Source organism: Phoxinus phoxinus, assembly GCF_949152265.1.
Source record: "Phoxinus phoxinus genome assembly, chromosome: 2".
Classification (NCBI taxonomy): domain Eukaryota; kingdom Metazoa; phylum Chordata; class Actinopteri; order Cypriniformes; family Leuciscidae; genus Phoxinus; species Phoxinus phoxinus.
Window position 1 is genome coordinate 47,794,014 of NC_136877.1, and position 22,637 is coordinate 47,816,650.

Below are 22,637 nucleotides of genomic sequence, written 5' to 3' on the forward strand. Positions count from 1 at the left end.
CCTCTCCTCTGTTAGAGGAATAGCCCCGGATAGACAAAGAGCTAAAAACATTCATCTCTCTTCATACAGCGCACACGCACGCACGCACACACACACACACACACACACACACACACACACACACACACACACACACACACACACACACACACACACACACACACACACACACACACACACACACACACACACACACACACACACACACACACACCTCATGCGCTGTGCCATAGTGTTGTCACGATACTGGAATTCCAACTTCGATACGATACCTTAAAAAAAAAAAGATATTCGATACTCTTTTCGAAACCACAGATAGGTAGAACAAGAAGAAGATGGTAATATAAGAACAAATAAACAAATTGCAAACAATTTTTGCAAAAATAAACAATTGCAAAACAAAAAAGTTTTTCAGGTGGGTCTAGTTCAGGTAAGAAATACTACAGAAATGAAAGTAATCAAATGTAAAATAATCACAGATACTTTTCATTGTAAAAATTAAACAAAGATTACTGCTTACAGTTAAAGTTACAAAAGTTATTCAGTCAAGAGCAGCGAGTGATATTCTCTTCAGACAGCAGCAGGTTTATTAGGCTGCTGTCACTTTAAGAGCTTATGCACGGATCCAATATACACAACATGATACACAACATGCGTTTTCTTTCTCAACTGTTTACGTTACAAAACTGACTGTATTTACTGACTCTTTGAGAGATGGCTTTATGAGAGCGTCACTTATATCGCGCACTTTTGGTATGAGCGCGAAACCTGCAATAATGACTAAAACTATGTGCAAGACACGCACTATCCAAACTATACTCACTATTCGAATGTGAGGAGTTTGGTTTGTGTCAATTCGCCGTCTGAGAAAACAGAGAGTGAGAACGCGCAGCTGGTATTGGTGTCAACACTGCAGGAAAGCAGCATTAGAACCGTTCTAATCAGCAGAAGGGGGCGGGTCCACTCATTATGGGGAAGAGAGAGAGTGAGCCAATCAGCAGTGGGGAAGAGAGAGAGTGAGCCAATCAGCAGAAGGGGGCGGGTCCACTCATGATGGGGAAGAGAGAGAGTGAGCCAATCAGCAGTGGGGAAGAGAGAGAGTGAGCCAATCAGCAGAAGGGGGCGGGTCCACTCATGATGGGGAAGAGAGAGAGAGAGTGAGCCAATCAGCAGTGGGGAAGAGAGCGAGTGAGCCAATCAGCAGAAGGGGGCGGGTCCACTCATGATGGGAAAGAGAGAGAGAGTGAGCCAATCAGCAGTGGGGAAGAGAGTGAGTGAGCCAATCAGCAGAAGGGGGCGGGTCCACTCATGATGGGGAAGAGAGAGAGAGTGAGCCAATCAGCAGTGGGGAAGAGAGAGAGTGAGCCAATCAGCAGAAGGGGGCGGGTCCACTCATGATGGGGAAGAGAGAGAGAGTGAGCCAATCAGCAGTGGGGAAGAGAGAGAGTGAGCCAATCAGCAGTGGGGAAGAGAGAGAGTGAGCCAATCAGCAGAAGGGGGCGGGTCCACTCATTATGGGGAAGAGAGAGAGTGAGCCAATCAGCAGTGGGGAAGAGAGAGAGTGAGCCAATCAGCAGAAGGGGGCGGGTCCACTCATGATGGGGAAGAGAGAGAGAGAGTGAGCCAATCAGCAGTGGGGAAGAGAGCGAGTGAGCCAATCAGCAGAAGGGGGCGGGTCCACTCATGATGGGAAAGAGAGAGAGAGTGAGCCAATCAGCAGTGGGGAAGAGAGTGAGTGAGCCAATCAGCAGAAGGGGGCGGGTCCACTCATGATGGGGAAGAGAGAGAGAGTGAGCCAATCAGCAGTGGGGAAGAGAGAGAGTGAGCCAATCAGCAGAAGGGGGCGGGTCCACTCATGATGGGGAAGAGAGAGAGAGTGAGCCAATCAGCAGTGGGGAAGAGAGAGAGTGAGCCAATCAGCAGTGGGGAAGAGAGAGAGTGAGCCAATCAGCAGAAGGGGGCGGGTCCACTCATTATGGGGAAGAGAGAGAGTGAGCCAATCAGCAGTGGGGAAGAGAGAGAGTGAGCCAATCAGCAGAAGGGGGCGGGTCCACTCATGATGGGGAAGAGAGAGAGAGAGTGAGCCAATCAGCAGTGGGGAAGAGAGCGAGTGAGCCAATCAGCAGAAGGGGGCGGGTCCACTCATGATGGGAAAGAGAGAGAGAGTGAGCCAATCAGCAGTGGGGAAGAGAGTGAGTGAGCCAATCAGCAGAAGGGGGCGGGTCCACTCATGATGGGGAAGAGAGAGAGAGTGAGCCAATCAGCAGTGGGGAAGAGAGAGAGTGAGCCAATCAGCAGAAGGGGGCGGGTCCACTCATGATGGGGAAGAGAGAGAGAGTGAGCCAATCAGCAGTGGGGAAGAGAGAGAGTGAGCCAATCAGCAGTGGGGAAGAGAGAGAGTGAGCCAATCAGCAGTAGGGGGCGGGTCCACTCATTATGGGTAAGAAAGAGAGTGAGCCAATCAGCAGTAGGGAAGAGAGAGAGAGTGAGCCAATCAGCAGTGGGGGAGAAAGAGAGTGAGCCAATCAGCAGAAGGGGGCGGGTCCACTCATGATGGGAAAGAGAGAGAGTTAGCCAATCAGCAGTAGGGGGCGGGTCCACTCATGATGGGGGAGAGAGAGTGAGCTAATCAGCAGAAGGGGGCGGGTCCACTCATGATGGGAAAGAGAGAGAGAGTGAGCCAATCAGCAGAAGGGGGCGGGTCCACTCATGATGATGGGGAAGAGAGAGAGAGTGAGCCAATCAGCAGAAGGGGGCGGGTCCACTCATGATGGGGAAGAGAGAGAGAGTGAGCCAATCAGCAGAAGGGGGCGGGTGCACTCATGATGGGAAAGAGAGAGAGAGTGAGCCAATCAGCAGAAGGGGGCGGGTGCACTCATGATGAGTGTTTGTTTGGGTTGATTTCCAAATATCAACATAGTTTCTCAGAAATCGCTTACTGCATCTTTAAAGGTGAATGACAGAGACATAACGCCAGCAGGGGTCACTCATACTACATTAAACAAATCATAAACAGTAATACATAATACATGGAACCGATTTGACAGTATATTGTTTGTTTATATTGCTATGGGTATTGCGCAGTGATACAAGGGTCTGTTAGATGAAGCGGTCAAAGCCAATCAGCATCAAGGACCGGAACTACTTGTTTTATAATAAGAGTTCCACTGTTGCTGAAAGGCCAGTCATGGCAGCCACAGTTCACTGTTGCCTGGCAACCTTCCAAAGCTGCTGCAAAGAGACTTGCCTGTTCTGTGACGAGACAGTTCTTGTCTGTCTACATCTGTCTCTGTCCTTCTCTCTGTGAGTGTGTGTGTGTGTGTGTGTGTGTGTGTGTGTAATACATGTTCCTCTCTAGAATGGCACACGTGTGTGATTGTGTTTGTCGGTCTCTTTGTTTGTCATGAATTTGCAGCTTCAGGTAAGCAGCACATACCTAACGAGATAACGGAGAAGATTTAGAAAGAGGGATAGAAAACATGGAGAAAGATTCATCAAGATGGAGGAAAGAGTAAATGTGATGAGCGGTCGGTCCGTAGGAAGACGGCACCGGGGGGCGATTGAAATAGACAAAGATAAACACAGAAAACAAAGAATGAGGGAAACAGGGGGAGACTAAAGTACACAAAACGTGATAAACATCAAGATGGAGAGGGAAAGAAAGAGTAAATAAAAAAGGACTATAGCTGGGTTCACATATTTTTATGAGAATATTGGGATATAGCATTAAAATTGCAAGATGGAATCACCAAGATGTGAATTCAATTTCCAAAACGCACTTAAAAATGTATACAGCAAGTTGAAGTGGATTTATTCTCTAATTGGTCATTCACATAAAGTACAATGAAAAAAAAAATTCAGTATTAACATGTCCTGTAATAATTCCAGCGACAACAGAATAAAAAGTTACTCTGGTCATTATGAAATGCTAGAGCCAGAGCAAAAAAAAAAATTGTTATAAAGTATTATTATTATAACAAACATTTATATAACAAATTCTTAAAATAATGTATTTGAAATTATTTATTTAAATAGATATTTTAAATTAAGTCAAAATGATTTACTACAAAAAAAAAAAAAAAAAAAAAAACGCTAGGAATGGGCGATACGACATTTTATTTCACAATAACAATATATAGCACGATATATGTTGTGTTATTTTATCTAATTTATGCTATTAAAAATAAGAAAAAAGAAGCAAATTACAAACAATAGGACAAATACAATATAATAAAATATGAATTTAACAAATTAAGTTTTTCATGTTAGGCTTATTTAACATGTAGAATTAGTACGGAAATTTAATAATCAAATGTATTATTCAGTCAAGAGCAGTAAGTTATTTTCTCTTTTGTTTGATTCACATTAATGACAAATCTTAGGCTGCTGTCACTTTAAGACCAAACCGGCTGTGTTTACATGAATACTGCACACGATGGGCATTTTTACATAATTGCGTGTGTATTCGACCATTCAAGCGCAATAAGACGTGAACTGAATTCGCGGTCGCGTGCTGAGAGACGCGGCTTTCTTTGCACCGGTTATTGCGCTTAATAACACTTTTTAACGTCGAGCACGTCCCAAATTCTCATTCAAGCATTTCATCACTCTACAGTGTCTATATAGTGCTTATTTACATAATAATCTCTAACAATAGACATTTCGATATACGACAATTCACCATGACGTGACGAGAGAAATAGACGTTCTTCCGGGTGGCAAAAGCCGAAGCGTATCTATGGCAACGCTAGTAAATTGCTTGGAAAGGAGACCCACCGTCGGCAGTAAAAATGTAATAAAAATAAAAAATTTAATGAAATATAATGCGTTTTTTATCATAATAACAACTGTATTTAATGATATAAGTAAAAAATATAATAATTATGTAATATAGTGGGCCTACACATAATTAGCAAAATACTCTCTATAGCTTTTTTTTTCTAGCCAAAATAACGTGCTATAAATCATGGTCATTAAATGGCTTTCCTGAGGTAAGTTATATTGTCCTCCAGCAGTTATATTGACCTCTTTGCGCGGTTGAAAAACACTGATTGGTCGATATTATGTATGAGGAATATACATTTCGGTAAGTTGCGTGAGAAAATGGATGTGTGGCGTAGAGAGAGATGTGAAAAGTGACTTGCAATGAGTCTGATCTTCAAAAGAGACAAGTTTACTAATATTAGTCTCAAATTTCCCCGGCTGAAGATAAATGATTTTGTAGATGGACCGTTTTGAGAATACACGAAGCAGAGTTGAAGGGCAAGCAGGGTTGGCAGCAGAAAGGTAAACGTTGGATGAATCATATAATTTAGGGGATCATTCCTACTTTTGACGAAACAACGTCCAATCGCTATACGTTAACCTCCTCACCCACAGGAAATCGATAAAACCCTAACGTTACACCTTTTGCTGTATATCTGGCAGCGCACCCCAAACACAACACGTTTTCATCATCGTTTCAACTTTGATCAACTTAACTATGTAAACCTTCCACTAGCCGGCTGGATCTCTTCAGTTAGTCAGTCGAAGCCGCTCGCGTTCTGCCACCCGGAAGTATCTTGGTGCCTATTGTTTACAAACATTCTGAAATGCCGTATACATCCTCATTTTTATTTATTTATTTATCTTTATTTTACCAGGAAGTCGATTAGAGATTAAAATCTCTTTTACAAGAGAGACCTGGCCAAGGTAGCAGCCATACAGTAATGTCCATGCCTCATGCCTCCCAGCCCTAATAACCGCAAGCCATTTATTCTCTAAAAGAACAAACTTGGATGGAAACACAGTGTGCGTCTCAATAAGCTCCATAGTTCAGTAGTCAGGGCACTGATCAGGGAGTCGGCCATTTTAGAGGTGTCTCAATCGCGAAATCCTTCCAGTGCACTGAATCGTTCCCTTAAAACTCCCACAATGCACCACGAAAATAAGGGAACATCGATGCACACTATATTCCCTTAACAGAAGTTCTGAAGCACGAAACAACTCACACACACATAATGACACCGTGATATTTCAACAGAAACATACATGACTAGACAGGTAATGAACATAATCTATAGGAAAAATCTAAGTATTTTATCATAATGTACTTTTAAATACCAAACAAATAATGTCAGAAAGATGTCTGATGATCTTGTTCATAAATGCCAGAAGAGACGTTGTACAACAAAGATGTTGTCATGTCACTATCAGTGTCCCAATTGTGCAGTGAGCCAGGGTCCTTACTGTCGTTACTAGTGCCTGAATGTGTGTGCATTATACACTGTGATGTAAATGACAAGCAAGAAACTCCACAGCAAAAACTCTGGCATGGATTACTATAGTAAAAACTGAGCATCACAAATGCTGCTCCTGGATAACTAAATCTGCGAGTCTGTGACACCATTCTGTTTATTAGGATTTGACAGACAGTGTGTGTCTCACACACACACACGCACGCACGCACGCACGCACGCACGCACGCACGCACACACACACACACACACACACACACACACACACACACACACACACACACAATAATATTGCATTTCGAGGTGATGGATCTCACTTCATGCTTTATAAAACCCACAACCTCTTCTTTATGAAAATTAAAAATTCAACATTTTTCCCATCAATCTAATATTTCAAACCGGAGACTCATTACTTCGCTAATTAGTACTGTGAATATCTAATTTTCACCAAAATATTAAATCACGCTCTGATTATAATGAGAAAATTATGATACGATCATTAAATATGCTGATGGTACTGATTATTGCAGGATTAAAAAGGCTTCATATGTTCAATACCCAATCAATGTGTGTGAGAGCGAGCAGTATGCCTGCTCCTTACATGCGTGTGTACACATCTCACAGCACTTCCAGAAACAGCTTTATTGGTGTTATTATTATTAGCTGTAAGCTAGTGAATATGCATCTCAGTGTTGAGCTGGAATGGCAGGTTTGGGATGAATAGCTGGAGATTGGCGGCCATGATCTTATCTTGCCTCCTAATTACCATGCTGCAGTCACACAGCCTCATGCAGCCAATGGCATCGCAGCCTGCCTCATCATATTCATAAGCTGATTTAAATATGGATTAATTTGTGAAAAGGCTAAAAATCCCCAGGCCTCAGCTCCCCGGTCTCAAACGCTGACTTGCTAGAAGTGATTCCAGATGACGCATTAACAACTTCTTAGTCAGTCGTGTTGAAAAGCAGCCACAATGCATTTCATTACATACTTTTGTGTTTGTGATACTCAGTGAGAGTAATGCAGACTGACAGGTTTGTAGGAGGCTCAGTAATTCAGTACTTTGACAAAATTGAAAAAAAACAACAACCAAGTGACAGTTCGATCATCACTGTGACGGCAGGAGCGCTCGAACATGAACTCCATAGATATTCAGTAAACAAATGTCAATTTCTTCCAAACATTTGCGGTTGAACATGCCAATTTTTTGAGAAGTTGGATAAGATGAGTAAGTGGTTATGTGTGTGTATGTGTGACAATCTCTCTATAAATCTCGCCGCTGATGCCGCCACATTAAGAGCTGCTGATAATGGGAGTTGGATTGAAAAGATTTCTTTCTCTCTTTTTGTCATCCTATTCCACTTTTTACAGCGGTTTGATAATCTTTTTTGGCTTTCTCTCATGCTATCATCCATCAAGCGATAAGTGAATCTCAAGCACATCTCAATTCTCTCAAACTGTGCATCAAGGGCATCTTTTGACAACATGTCAGTAACTTTTACAATGCATAGACTAACATGACTCAGTCTTAAACAATGGACTCAACAGATCTGCAGTCCTCGTTCTGAGGAGCACGTGTGTGTGTGTGTTGATAAGAGAGAAACACACTGTGCTGAATAATATCTTATCTGTAGTGCCAACGGGAGGAAAGAAAAAGACCGAATGCTCTGATTAGTTACCGCAGACTGGGTTTCTGTACAGCAACAGCCTCCAACTCCAGGCCTCCGCCATTACAGAAGGGAACAGAGAGAAAATGAAATGGAAAAAGAAACAAAAGAGGAACAAAAATGAATGCAGAGTCGAACAATAAGAGTAAAATGGGGGAAGAATGAGACATAAAAAAGCAAATGAGGCAAGTTAATGAGTTGGACGAGTCACGGTTGCCCTCAGACAAAGAGGAAGTTGCAGTGGTGTATGCAAACGCTGGTAATAAGACAGACATTGATTTATCCATACGTGGAGGGGCTCTGCCCTGACACGCTCGTTCCTCATTGAACTTCTGTCAGAGACTTCGGGGACATTGCAAACGAGCGATATTGCGGTGAGTCATAATTCACTTCACACCGAGAGTTGACCCGGAGCATATGTAGCATGCAGATAATCACAGGTAATGCAATTTTCAACTAGATTTTTTTTTTTTGCAGAGGAAACACTGGTTTCTGGCTTATCTAGAAGAATCAAAGACTTACTATGCGCAGAGCCGCGGTTAAAAGAACTTCAAAGCGATCGACGAATATCAAACACGCGGACTCAAATCATTAGGGGGAAAAACGCTTTAATCGAATAGGTGCTGATGTGTGATATTTTAGCCCTGACTCCGCAGCCCCTTAGGTGTCTTTTGGTAAATAAATCACAAGTTTAATCCCATCTTCACAAGAGCAGCTAAGATCTTCCCGAGCTCGTGTCCTGCCGGGGGGGGTCCCAAACTTCAGATGGGTGAGTGTTCACATGCTCGGTTGACCGGTCATGCCTCCAGGGATACATGTGCATCTCTGGCCCGGTTTACACCTGGTATTAAGATGCGTTTAGGTCGATCGGATCACGAGTAGACGAGGGATCCCTAACAGGACAAAACTATATGGGAATATACTGCAAAATATAATGTGATATATTACATAATACATTTCCATATATGGGAAACTAGAGCGTATATATTTTTTAATAATACTGCAATATGCATTGACATGTATGGCTATATATTAATGAATATACAATATTTATTAAATGAAGACAAAAATAGCATTACATGTAATATTCACAAAGTTTTATCCTTTATTGTGCACATATATTGCACATATGTTCCGATATAAATGTGAATGCATGTTCACGCACTCATTCATGGAATGAGTTACAACAGATTTCTAGTTCCCAGCATGCTTTGCTTCTGACTGACTTCTGAAAGGAGAGCAAATGTAAAAAAAGAAAAGAAAAGTGTTATTTAATGTGTTTTGCTCAATATTAATACAGGGGAGATCTGTTTAAAGTGTTTAGTGTTCTATTATTTTGGGATTTAAAATGTTTTCTGGTATGTCTGAGTTTTTGGGGTTACCATTGTGATGAAGAGTAGAGCCTGTGGTCCGGTTGATGATTGGCCAACTATAAGTACTATATATAGAAAGTAATGTCTGTGCACGCTACAGCACAGTGATAGTCTCTTGGTTAAATACTTTAGTACATGCAGGTGTGCTTTTGATAATTAGCTTGTATAATAACAAATATATAAGAAATATATTACATTATATATTTATCTAAATATGTGTTAGCTCTTAACATAAGACAATTCCTTATGTATTATTCAATATATTGTAATATATTAACACAATACATTCTGTATATTTTCAAATATACGGTTAAACTATTTTATATATTGATAATTCATACATGGGAAATGTATTTTCGTCCTGTAAGGTGAGACACATTCCCATTTACTGGTGTTTTAATCCGTCTCTTTTGTCCACTTTCAATCACTTCTGTCCTGATTTCTTCGAGGAGAGGGTCTGTGGCCGGGAAAATGTATGTTTTTTCAGATCTTTCAATTTAATGGACGAAATAAGCTTGCACAATTTACATATGAAAACGTCCGGAGACGATGGAAAAACACACGGAGAGCATCAGCTTTAGTTTCGGCTCTGACAGCCGTAAGATCAGCTGAACACTGTGAGTGTGTGTTAGAAATCAGGAATGGTGAGAGAACATTGTGTTTGGTACGTTTTTAGTCTTCAAACCAAACTTGGGTCTTCAGTCAAAAAAGTTTAAATCCCATAAACTTCCCATAATGCATGAGCTCAGTAGACAGAGAGAAGACTTTTGTGGCTGTTTGAACACATTCGACCACATGAGCGTTTACGGTCGAATGTGTTTTCTACTCCCTCTGGAAGTGCTGGACAAGCTCAAAATGTTTTAGACGCCGTTTACACCTGTATGTAGCGTCGTCCACTTGTGATACGATCATCCAAAACACATCTTAAAGGTTTAGTTCACTTTCCAAAACAATTTTGCTGATAATTTTCTCACCCCGAAATCATCCAAGATATCCATGTCTTTCTTTCTTCAGTCGAAAAGAAATGAAGGTTTTTGAGGAAAACATTCCAGGCTTTTTCTACACAGAATGGATTTCACTGGCAACCATCTATCCCAATGTTCAAAAGAAGGTTCAAATGTCCGTCTCAATTGAGACATCAGGGTGAGTAAATTATCAGCTAATTTTTTTTTGAAAGTGAACTAATTCTTTAATACCAGGAGTGAACAGAGCTTCTAACTGCTGTGGTAAATGCGCTCCAGGTACTAACCACTTTTCTGATGCCCTGAAACGGTCAGTTTTTTTGACTTTCTTATGTGGATTCTCAATTAAAATACCAGTTTCTACCACAGTTTCTACCTACTCTTAAAAAGTATTTGTTGTTGGTTCAGCCTGAAAATTAGAGAACAAAAATGTGTTGGGACATGGTGTTAAACAGTTCAGACAAAATCGTTTGAAAAGTCAGTGTGCTCCAAAACAACACTTGACCCCATTGACTTCCAAAGTGTGGACAAACTTTTTTCTTTTCCTCCTCAAAATATCTTCTTTTGTGTTCCACAGAACAAAGATACGGGTTTGGAACAAGATGAGTGCGAGTAAATGACAGAATTTAAATTTTTGTCCTTTCATTTAGTCATTTAAGGTAAAAATGGACCTTCTCGTGAGACCAGTGCTCATAAATACTCCAAGTGATAGATTCTCACTGAACATTGATATAATAGATGTACTAATTGCATTTTTGAGCTTTTAATTTCATATGTGCTATCACCTACTAAGTGTTACCCGGGCGGTGGTATTTAAACTGGCACAGCATTTGCACATGCCATTGTGTGAGCGCCCGATTTGGTTCTAAGAAATGAGATGTGGATGACAGCAAGCTAATGAGAGAAACATCTGGGATTTGTGAGTGTGAAAGGGAAACTCTTGTTCTCCTCATAGGGTTCGATTGCCGGTCTCTGCCAAAATAGCACACTCCATCTGGACCGAGCTGTCAGCCAGGACAAACCAATGTGTTTGTAGAGGAAGAGTTGGTGTGAGAGAGGATATCCAGTAAAGACAAATGATAATAATGTCCGTATGATAACTGCACAAACATTTCATTAAACACACAACTGCATTCAAATAGTGATGTTCTGAGAGGCGTGAGCAATCGTGGTCAGTGACCCAATTCACAACATAATAAACTTTAAAAAATATATATAATTTCCCTAAAATAGACCTGTACTATTGACGTGAGCTGGTCTGGCAAATGTACAGCATGCAAAACCACAGACAGAACAAAGTGTACCAAGAAAAGAAAGCTTTTATCTAAAATTTTGTCCCATTATTTAAGTAGTCATGAATATATTAGCAACAGTGTTGTTGAATTAAATATGTGAAACTAATCATTTAAAACCTGTTAAAATTACCATTTAATAAAGCAGCTACATTTTCTTGAGATGACACTTGCGAATGCACACACACAAAAAGTATATATATATTGAGTGTGTCCCTAAAATTAGGCTATATACCGCCATAGTAAAAAAAGTATTTAAATAGGATTTAAGCATTTGCCTATTTAAATTCGGATTTAAATAGGCAAATGCTTAAGAGTCTATGATTGGATCATTATTGCAGTGATTATTGTTTCCTTAAACGTTTGGCAACAGTTCTTCTAACCCTAATAGATGGAGTGTGTAGCTTTTCATTTCTTAAACAAGTATGGAAGACACATCATGACCTTATTCCAGGATGACAATGTCAAGACTCATCAGACTCAGATTGTGAAAGAGATGTTGTGAGGAGCATGAAGAATCAGTTTCACACATGAATTGGCTCCTCCGAGTCCAGACCTTAAATTCACAGTTCTTTCATAATTTACCTAAAATTGTGTCCATTAATGAATAACTAGTTCTTCCAATGTTTCATCATCAGACTCGCACTTGGATTGAAATGGTAAAATCGATTACAGTGTGTACAATCGCTAAGCTTTAGGAAGTTGAAATGCAGTTATGGTAAAAAGGCGTTTCGTTTTCCGACAAGCGCTGTAAGCGGTAGACCAATATCAGACAGGGCCGGCTGGCCAATCAGAGCAGAGTAAGCCATGTAGTGACTGAGACAGATCAGACACGCATTTGTTATATTTAACAAATAACCCATAATATCCCTCACCCAACAATCAAACCATGGGCTAGAGTAAGTTACAAGTAGCACACAGCCTTAATTATCTTTTCTCTGAACTTAATTATCATTGAAAAGTACAAATAAACCCTTTTAAACCTATATAACTTGATAAGTGTATAAACATGTATCCAATTTCCCCATCTCATGATTTTCCTTTTACAGGGATGCAGATATTTCTTTCCTAAGTATTAATGTTTCAGAATTGCATACTATGGTTTACTAAGATCGCGTGTAGCATGTTTGGTCTATGTGAACTCCGATTTTGGTTACCTATAGTTGTTAATTTACATTACATTTTATAACTCTGTGGCATAATAAGAATCTTCTCTTAAACACCCAATCATATGCAAATACCCTGCTAGAACAAAAGTTAATCAACTTCTGCAACACCTCCAGAGGGTGTGACATCTTCACACTTTAAAAGATCACAACATCACCCAGTTTTTACCATTTTTCTGAGAAATCCTAATGTGAAGATAATGCTGAGCTAGAAGTCTTCGAAGGACTCATGAGTTTGTGCCAGACTGCGGCCTCGTCTTTCCAATCACCAAAGATCCTCTGACTCCAACTGCTTTTCTCTCATCAAGACCACATCAGCAAAGATCAACTGGAGCCTCAGTAAATTGCACCAGGACACTTCTATTCAAATGGGCGAGACAAGCAAGTATCAAACTTAGTCTCATTAGTTGATACATTAAGTATCACCACCCTTTTATTTCAGAAGGGTGTGTTAGACCTAAACTGATGGTTTGCTCAAGATTGTTGATCTGCTGAATTTCAAACATTGCTATAACTTCTTGTTAAATGATTCTGCTTCAGCTCTCTTTCCACTGCTAAACTGTGTGCATAATATATGTGTGTGTATGTTAGAATATTTCAGTTAATATAGTATAATAAAGTCTTGTTATCATACTCAAGGTTGTTTGTTGTTTTGCTCATAACTAGAGTCGCTAATCATGCAGATTTTGGCTACATGCTCTTACCGTACAGTGAGAAAGTTATATTTCCCACACCCCGGAAATTAACATTTATTAGAACTAATAGACAAATAACACTCAGTGTTTGCTGGACAAACAGGTTAATAGATTGTAATATTAATTCTGCTACATTAAGTTAATTATATTAACTGATCTAAAGAGTGATTAATTATTCATATTTGCCTTGAGCTAATTTGCTACAGCCAATCACAACAGACTGAGCCATGCGGCCAATCAGAGCAGAGAAGACTAATCACAACAGACTGGGCCGTCTGACCAATCAGAGCAGAGAAGACTAATCACAACAGACTGGGCCATGCGGCCAGTCAGAGCAGAGTAGATGCCGTAAAGCAGGGGTTTAGGGAGACTGAATCTTTGGATGAGTCGTTTGATAATCATTGAAAAATGAGTTGATGTGCAATGTATGTTATGAGAAAATGAAAGTGTTTTTTGATCTTTGATGCATGTAAACCTATTGTAGAAGACTCCAAAACAAAATTAGTAACATTTACAACAGCATAATAGGGGCACTTTAAATATAGTTTACATTTACAACAAAAAGCTGAAAGCTATCAAAAATGAGCTCTATACTAAAAAAAAAAAAATAAATGGGAAAGAACTGAATTTGCATATGATTTTGAAAATGTTGGGTTTTGGATGTCAAAGCGTAAATAGACACGAACACAAGACATGAGAATGCTGGTAAAAGACATTTACACGGAGAGCAAAGCAAGAGTAATGGGCAAAAAAAAAAAAATCTGTGCTTTGCTTAAACTTTTCCTGATTAAATACATGATCTTACATGTTGGGTTAATCACTAAGCTCGGGTATGCAAATACCCTCAAAAGCACAACGTTGTTTTTCTACAGTAATCAAAGCTGCTCAGAGTGAGTTCCTTGGACATTATGTCTCCAGATATGAATGCACAGAACATGTTGAGAGAAATAAAAGACCATTTCAGAAGCATTCTGTGATAATTTATTCACTTTAATGTCAGAAATGTGCATTCCTTCGATTGCATATGACAGGATGTAAAAATGTATTCCCGCTGCTCATTTGGATCACACATTCCTCTACTACAACCTCTTCTTTTCATGGCTGTTTGACTGTGAACAACCCTGGGAATTTGCCCCCATTTCCCCAGGAACGCATTTCGCTGGCATGTCTTTTAGCGGTTGCTCAATACCACATAATCCACATTGAAAAACCTCTAGGTCGAGAGGCCAAACAAATTCCCTGTTATCAGCGTTATTATTAGTAGTAGCAATAATGTGGAAATAATTACGGAAAGCATGCCCCCAACCCCCTCCCGCTCCACTGGGAAGCAACTTGAATTAATAAAGAGAAAATTAAATCTCCTGCTTTCGTATAGGCGAACAGACAGCGTCAAATACAGGCTAGGCTTTTTCTCCATGGTAACCATTTAAGAACGATGAATCTATGGAAAGCCGTTTGTCTCTCTCTCATTTTTTCTCTCTCTCTTTCGCCTGTTCGGCCGCCTTAATCGCTCTGTTCATCCATGGAAGGATTCATAATTAATGGCCATTATAATTGTAGAAGGAGAGAAGGAAAGAGGGAATGGGAGTGCAGTAATGAGGAGGGGAGAGAAAAGAGTGCAGCCTCAACACTTCTTGCCAGTTCTAAATATGGATCTGGCACACATATTCACAGAGACGTGAGTACACAAGCGCTGTGCGTCTGGAGATTAAAAACATAGGGCAAAATGCAGGATCAATAGATCACACATACATAAACAAAAGTACCTTCATTTACCACATATAACAATGTATAAAAAACACATATCAGAACCCATTGGGCGAAGAGAAAAACATGTACACAGAAGAAATACATACAAAAGCATACATATGTTTTTCTCTATGAAACTGCATGTTGCAGCTGGTCAGTTAAAAGGACTATTACTTTTTCCACACTGAATAAAAAAACGTGTAAACAATTTACTATGATGAACAATATTCATTTGATGCATTTATTTATCTTGTAGTGCGAATAAAGGAATTCATACATTCATCCTAAACTGCATTTTTTCCCCCATAATTTTCTCTGAGGTCCACTTACAATATTATTAAGATCTTTACATCAAAAAGCATCCTAAATTTGAAGTAATACGCTATTTTCTATCCTGCTTTTGATGGATGTGTCGCAATCAAGACTAGGAAGTAAAAGCCCACTGCTATGATAACGTAACAGTTTTCCATATTAACATAATTGTCAACGTCCCCGCCAGTAAACGTGTGGAATTGTTTTGAAACCTTCCGATGCTGAAAAATGGACATGTGTGAATCGGTGGGCGGGGCTAAAGAGGAAATGATGTAGAAGTAGGCGTCGATCTTCTGCAGAGGCGGTCTTTCGTCACACTATGACATCATAATGTGACAAACTCCAAAACTTATCTGAACTTGGTTAAAAAAACCTTTTTTTCTCAATTCATGACCTCTTTCATATGTGCTTAAATGCTACTTGTTTCATAATTAGTTTTAATATTTAGTAAAATATTCATACATAGTTGTCCTGGTTACGAACTTCTTGTTCACCACCCCTTCGGAAAATTATCCATGATTTTGTGATCGATTACTGTTTGTATTACCATACTTTTCCGACCAATATAATTAAATGGTGGACAACATGGAATCTATAATAATAATAAAAAACCACCACTCTGAAACATGAAATCCGTGCTTGAAATCCGTTCAGCACGATCCTCTTGTTCATTAACATTGTCAGGGTCTGAATCTGGCTCGAAATGGTTTGAAATTGATGCCATTGTTAATATTTACATCTAAGTATAGCTTGCAGTTATGAAGGGACGTGACATTTCCTGAACACGCGCCAAGCGCTGCCAATCACAACACACTGGGCAAGCTAACCAATCACAGCACATTTTGTATTTCAGAAGGAGGGGCTTCATCGAAAACGACACGTTCAACCAGACTGGGGAGAAAGGAGCTGTAATAATGTAAAATATGTGAAAAATAATGTTTTTTAAACAATCAAGCATGAAAACATATTCTAGTACACCCCCAAAACAAAATCAAGACTTCGTAAAAAGCATAATATGACCCCTTTAAATATTTATATTTTGGGTCATGTCCCTACTGCCATAGCTAAAACAACACTCATGTTAGACCACCCTTCACTCTCTGCAGCTCTCTTATTCCTGTCTCATTAAATGTGAATTCAGACACACTTCTCTAACCTAATCCAGCTGCTGATAAAGTCGTTGTGCTCTACAGGCTTTCTTGCCAAATCTCAACAGTTCATTCTGACCGTATATCCGATCTGCCAATAACATCTCTCAGTCTCTCAAAAATAAGATGACATGCCCTTTTATTCTGAAGTTTATACATTCATTTCTGTCATGACAACTTTCTGAGAGTTTGGCATAGTAATAGATATGACAATGTTAATGTGTTTGGCCTTGCCGGAATAGATCTGCTACACTGCTACTGCTGGAGAGCAAGTACGGAGACTTGTTACTGCCAATACATACACGACACGCTGCTGTGAGCAAGACACATACAGGTGAACACATCCATACAGGTGGAGCTGGGGAAGGTGGAGGGTCTCTGAATGCGCACTGCAAATGATAGGCAAGTGTTTGAGCAGCGAGCTCATTGGCCACTGATACAGCAGGAACCAAATTGCAAGCAAATTGGGTTAAAGACCAATCAGCCTGTGCCATCTAGAGTTTCATGACAAAACTTTGTGTTAAAGGGATATTTAAAAAGCGAATCAGCGCAAAAACACAGATATTCTCAGTGGGATGGGAAAAAGCATTTGAAAAGAGGCCTCAAACAAACTCAAACATTAAAAATCAAATGTTACAATTGAAAAAAATAATAATTTGTTTCTGGGTAAACTGCCATTGAGATGAATGAGCTTGCAAACACACAGCTCTCCAGATACCATTCCTTGGAAACTACCATACAAAACATCCTCATGGCTGTGAGGTCGGGGGCAACTGTGACACTAGTTATTAAGTAAAATGGTATAACTGAATGGGAGAATTGACTCTGTAAAATATGTAATGAACATAATTTCATTAATTATCTAGTTGAAGACAGTTTTGACTCATCAGCTGATTAGCATATTTCAGTGAAAAGGGTTAAACTCATTCCACATAATTACAGTGTAGGTTCTTAGGACCTGTGAATAAGCCCATATTTTACCTGACAGACAAAATTACCACACAAAGGTGAAAACTATTTTGCAATAAGCACTGAATCAATGATATCATTAATCTAAGGCATGCTCTTACGTGATACAGTGAGCAATGATTTTTTTTCTTGTACTTACAAACAGTTACAGTTGCCCCCAAACGCAGTTAAAATCGCTGTTGCTTATTCTTATAGCAAAGATGGCAGGTTCAAAGGACCCAGAGTTAAGAGAATAAGTGTATTATAGAGCGCGTGTGTAAGACAGCGCATTTAAAGAGAATAATTTAGTACCCTGCTGCTTTTGCTACTGTAATTGTCAGGTTAGTGAGAACAGGAGTTGACAGATGGTACAAAGAACAAAGGTGATACAGACCTGATTTTTTAATAATTCAGTAAGCCAAGCTTTAAACCCCCAAAGCAGCTAAATTCACACAAATTATCCAGTGATAACACAAGCATCTAAACCTGAACGCTGAACGCAGACGCGGGTGTGTGTTCCAAATCGATTGGTTCCCTCAGGGCTCCGAAGGCAATCATAAGGTGGTGAATGGCAACCCCAGCACTTTGCAAACCCGTCCAATTCACTTTCGTCAATCACCTCGGCACACTCTTTCTCTTTCTCCGCGTATTTATGTCCAATCACAGGGGACACACAGGTGACATAAGAATCGAAATGCACGGTCACAACCAGGTCGCTGTGACTTAATAACTTTGTTCAAGTACAACAAAACCATCTGCCCTTTTAACCTATTTTCTGTCTATCTCTTTCTCTAACTCTTCGGTTTCCCTCCTGGAGTGAGATAACCATCGGCACTTTTACCTATCATGCTTCAGTGATATGATTGGCTTTATTGATTTTCTAGGAAATCACGCTGGTAAGCTTGTTAACTTGTCAGAAAACATTTATGCAAGTCCAAAAACACGAGAGAATGCAGACGCTCGTGAAGTAATGAGAAATGAATATGCCACTTTAATTATCCTTTATCCTAGTTTATTAGCCACAGCAAAGTCTCCAAAGCTGGTGGCTAAGTTCATGTTTCAGAACATGTCAAATCAGCAATAAAATGTGAGAAAAAAAAACAGTAACATTATTTATTTGGTGAAATCGTGCAAAAAAATAGTTTTGCTCATTAATTCATAAAATATTTAGGCTAAATCATTACCATTTTTCCTCAAACATCTCAATAGATGTGTTCAATTAAGTTCACAAAGGACGATGTTAAGTTCATAATATACTGTATAGTAATGAAGGCATGTAATAACTGTAAGAATAAAATATTAACACATTATAATGTCAATGTATTTAGGCTAATGTTACAACACCTTCTCCTCAGAGGGACTCACAACATTAGTCTATGGGCCCTATCTTGCACCCAGCGCAATTGACTTTGAACACCGACGCATGTATCATTCCTATTTTGCACCCGCGCACAGCGGACTTTTCCCTCCACAGACGCACGTCGGTAAATTAGGGAATGAACTTGCGCTCGCGGGGGCGGTTCAGCGCAAAGAGGAGGCGTGTTCCGGCGCAAAAGTTCCCTGGTGCTATTTTCCAGTTTGAGAAAGCAATTGCGCCACTGACCAGGAAAAAAACAGTCTAAAGACAGTGGCGCGTTGCGCGTTAGTGATATGGTATTTTAAGGGCGCGTGCTTGGCCATAATGTTAACGCGCATCCACTTTGATTCTCTAATATAAACAGACGCAGCAGTTTTCATTTTTGTAAATCATACATTTTTGCAAGGAAAAATATTAAAACACGAGGGAAATCATTGTTGTGTCCGTGAAGATGAGAAAAAGATCTATCTAGATTTAAAAAAAAAAAATCTAGATTAGGCTACACATTTACCCAAATTATACGCCTGTTTAACCGAAGCTAATTTGGGTGGGTTTCTCCCATCATCCCCAATGTCACTTCTCTGTGTTTTACGGCCCTGACGAGAACGTCGGTCTCCTCGGCTGTGAACCGCTCCTGGCGGGCGCTGGCAAATCCGCCGTTATAATAGCGATCCGCCATGGAACAAGCGCGCCTGCTCTTAAAGGGAATGTGAGAGGACGCTCTGACTGGTTTATTTCACGTTACGCCCAAACCACACCTATGAATAATGAAGCTACTTCAGACCAACACATTTTACATTTGCGCCAGGCGCAAGAGGCATTTATCCCGCCGGGAAAATAGCAACAGCGCCGGGATCCGCCCACAAAGTTACTTGCGCTTTGCGCTTTGACACTTGCATTTCAGATCGTTAAAACAGGGCCCAATATGTTAATGCAGCAAACAAAACACAATTTATAAGGAAAATGTATTTAATTAAAGCTAGGGTGTGCAGTTTCGTAGAGCAATAGCAAGCTAGCTTTGAAAGCATAAGATCCCACCCTCCCTTCAGAGCTTCTCCAAAGCCTTCAAAACACATGGACGTGAATCTGCAGTCAAATGCTCAGAACAAACATATAATACTCTCTGTTGAGAAGAGAATGTTTTAAGCTCTGAAACTTGCAGGGTGTTACAAAGACCACTTAAATGTGAAAAGCTCAAGGACAATTTAATTTCCCATCCCATGACCCGTTTTAACTTTGAATTTGGAATATCTAATTAAACATTAAACACTGTTTCCATTCCCATGTGTTCAGGAGATCAACATCTACACTTCCCGAGACACTGGTGCAAAATATCTGTAATAAAAATGGAAGTTGCTAGCCTGGGAAAACCCTGACGAACTTCCGGCAAATTTGAGATTGGCTCTGCAAGTCCGTCTGGCCAAGAGTCCATTCAAGCCCATTTCCAATTTTTCCAAATCGAGGCATCAATCACAAACGTCGAGGCGGGCTTTACACGATGACGATCGCTCTGATTGGTTTTAGGTCCATCCAATTGCGCCCAGAGGCATTTGAGCGACGTCCGTTGGTGACGCCCCTTTGGAAATGGGCTGTGAATGAACCTTCCCCAGACCCACTCTCAGATACAACTGAGAAGGGTCTGGTGTCAACCAGGCTAGGAAGTTGCTGCAATAATTACAATTATTTACCAGTACTACCAGTCAGAACCCTCACACTCGCATGTATAAAAATGTCACAAATATGGTGGAGGTGAACAAAAAGGTTAAGTGATTGAAACAGATGAATAAGGTAAAGATCTCAAGAGCACTTTAATGCAGGACAGATTTAGTCTGTGTATGTGTGTGTGTGTGTGTGTGTGTGTGTGTGTGTGTGTGTGTGTATCTGCACACCTGCTGTCACTCATTCTAAGTGAATATGAAGGCCAGGACTAAACAACGGCTAATGGAAGCTGACGAGAAAAAGCTTACTGCTGTCTGAACCAGCTAGTAACACACACACACACACACACACACACACACACACACACACACACACACACACACACACACACACACACACACACACACACACACACACACACACACACACACACACACACACACACACACACACACACACACACACACACACACACACACACACACACACACACACACACACACACACGGAATGTGTCTCGGTTCAATAGAGATTAGCCTTTATTCAGGAGCAGTATTTGCACATGGTTATAACACTAGCAGCCTGTGAGATCTACAGCGGGCCTGTGAGAGTCACAGAGGTGTGAGAGAGGTGCCAGAGGGACCATGAGTGTTATAAAACGGTGTAAATGTGAAAAAAAGTTATCGATGAATCAGAGTAAAAGTACACTCCTGACACATCTCTCACCGGGATTCATTCTCATAAAGCGAACACTTCATTTTTGTAATATGCACATTAAAATTTATAAACCGTTTATGGCTTTATTATTTAACTTTGGTACTTTTAAAATCCCTTTTATACATCTCAATTTTAACCAGACAGAGTTTCAGCCTTAAAGAACGAAAAGTGTTACGATCACTGATCCGAGACATGGCTGAAGATCCGAATCCAGTCATTTATAATCCAAAGGTTTATTAAGGGTTGTCCAGAGTGTAGTCAAAAGCAGGCAAAGGCCCAGACATACAGACATCAAGATAATCCATTGCAGGGTAAAATACAAACAACCAGATAGAAGACAAGAAGGCAGGATCCAGGACAAGGATACAGACACAAAGAAGACACCACTTAAATAAACCAGACACAAGATAACAATACACATGTGTTGAATGAGGTCATAATAAGTCCAGGCAAAGGATTGTGGGGAATATAGTCCTTAATAATAACAACACAGAGACAAAAGGAGTGTCCTCTGGAGGATGTGACCAAAATCATTATATGTGAATGTATAGTTTGTATCAAATATCACATTTATACAGCTATGATAATCTAAACCATGAGTGAACTACTGTATACACACACTGTAAAAAAGTACAATCAACTTGGATGTTTAAGTCATTTCAACTTTAAAAAATTAGTTGAATCTTGTAACCTAAAAAAGTTGAAAAAGTTCAAAAGTCAAGTTGCTTGACTTATTTTAGTTAATGCAATGCAAAATATGTTGTCATAACTTATTGATCATATAATATTTTACCGTGTACACTGTAAAAAATATTTTCATGATTTGATATCACTTATTTTTTTTTAAGGAATATGTAAAAAGTATTTCACATGTCCACACACGAGCACGATAGCGTTTTCTGCGCTGAACAACGTGATGAGTTTAACACTCGCAGCATAAATATTAATATTGAAACTCTAGGTCCTGAGCCTACTGTCCAATAAAATTATTAGTCTATTATTATTTTTTTATATTCAGTTTTTTTGTCATATCAAACCTTTGGTTAAGGTTTAAGCTTACTTAATCTTTTTCATTTCTTTAAATGTGTTCTGCCGTGTCTGGGTAAATCAGTTGAGGCTGAAATTTTTGAAAAATGTACCATTAGTTTGTATTGCAATTAAATTTATATGTCATTCCTACTATGACAAGAAAAATTATCTAGATGTTAGTTGTTGTCTAATAAAATACATAATTTGTGATGTGGTTGAAATGACACTTGTTGGTTTATAAGAATTACAATTGAAAGTAATATAGTCTACATAATTATTGTTTAATTCTGTAGTGATCTTTTGAAAATGTATTGATAGACAAATTAA

The 22,637-nt window shown here is 39.7% G+C and overlaps 3 protein-coding genes across 4 annotated transcripts in view; 1 reads left to right on the forward strand and 2 right to left on the reverse strand.

Moving 5' to 3' along the window:
* The window catches only part of tm4sf5 (transmembrane 4 L six family member 5), a 367,250-nt gene that overhangs the window by 126,645 nt on the left and 217,968 nt on the right, over positions 1–22,637 (forward strand). The window lies entirely within an intron of this gene.
* Positions 1–22,637, reverse strand: part of nlgn2a (neuroligin 2a) — a 245,553-nt gene that overhangs the window by 33,727 nt on the left and 189,189 nt on the right. The gene's annotated exons all lie outside the window — the stretch shown is intronic.
* Positions 7,588–22,637, reverse strand: part of LOC307012412 (calcium/calmodulin-dependent protein kinase II inhibitor 2-like) — a 428,881-nt gene continuing 413,831 nt past the window's right edge. Inside the window, exon 4 of the mRNA XM_079639058.1 lies at positions 7,588–7,597. The gene's annotated coding sequence lies outside the window, so the exon portion shown is untranslated. The remainder of the gene's footprint in view (positions 7,598–22,637) is intronic.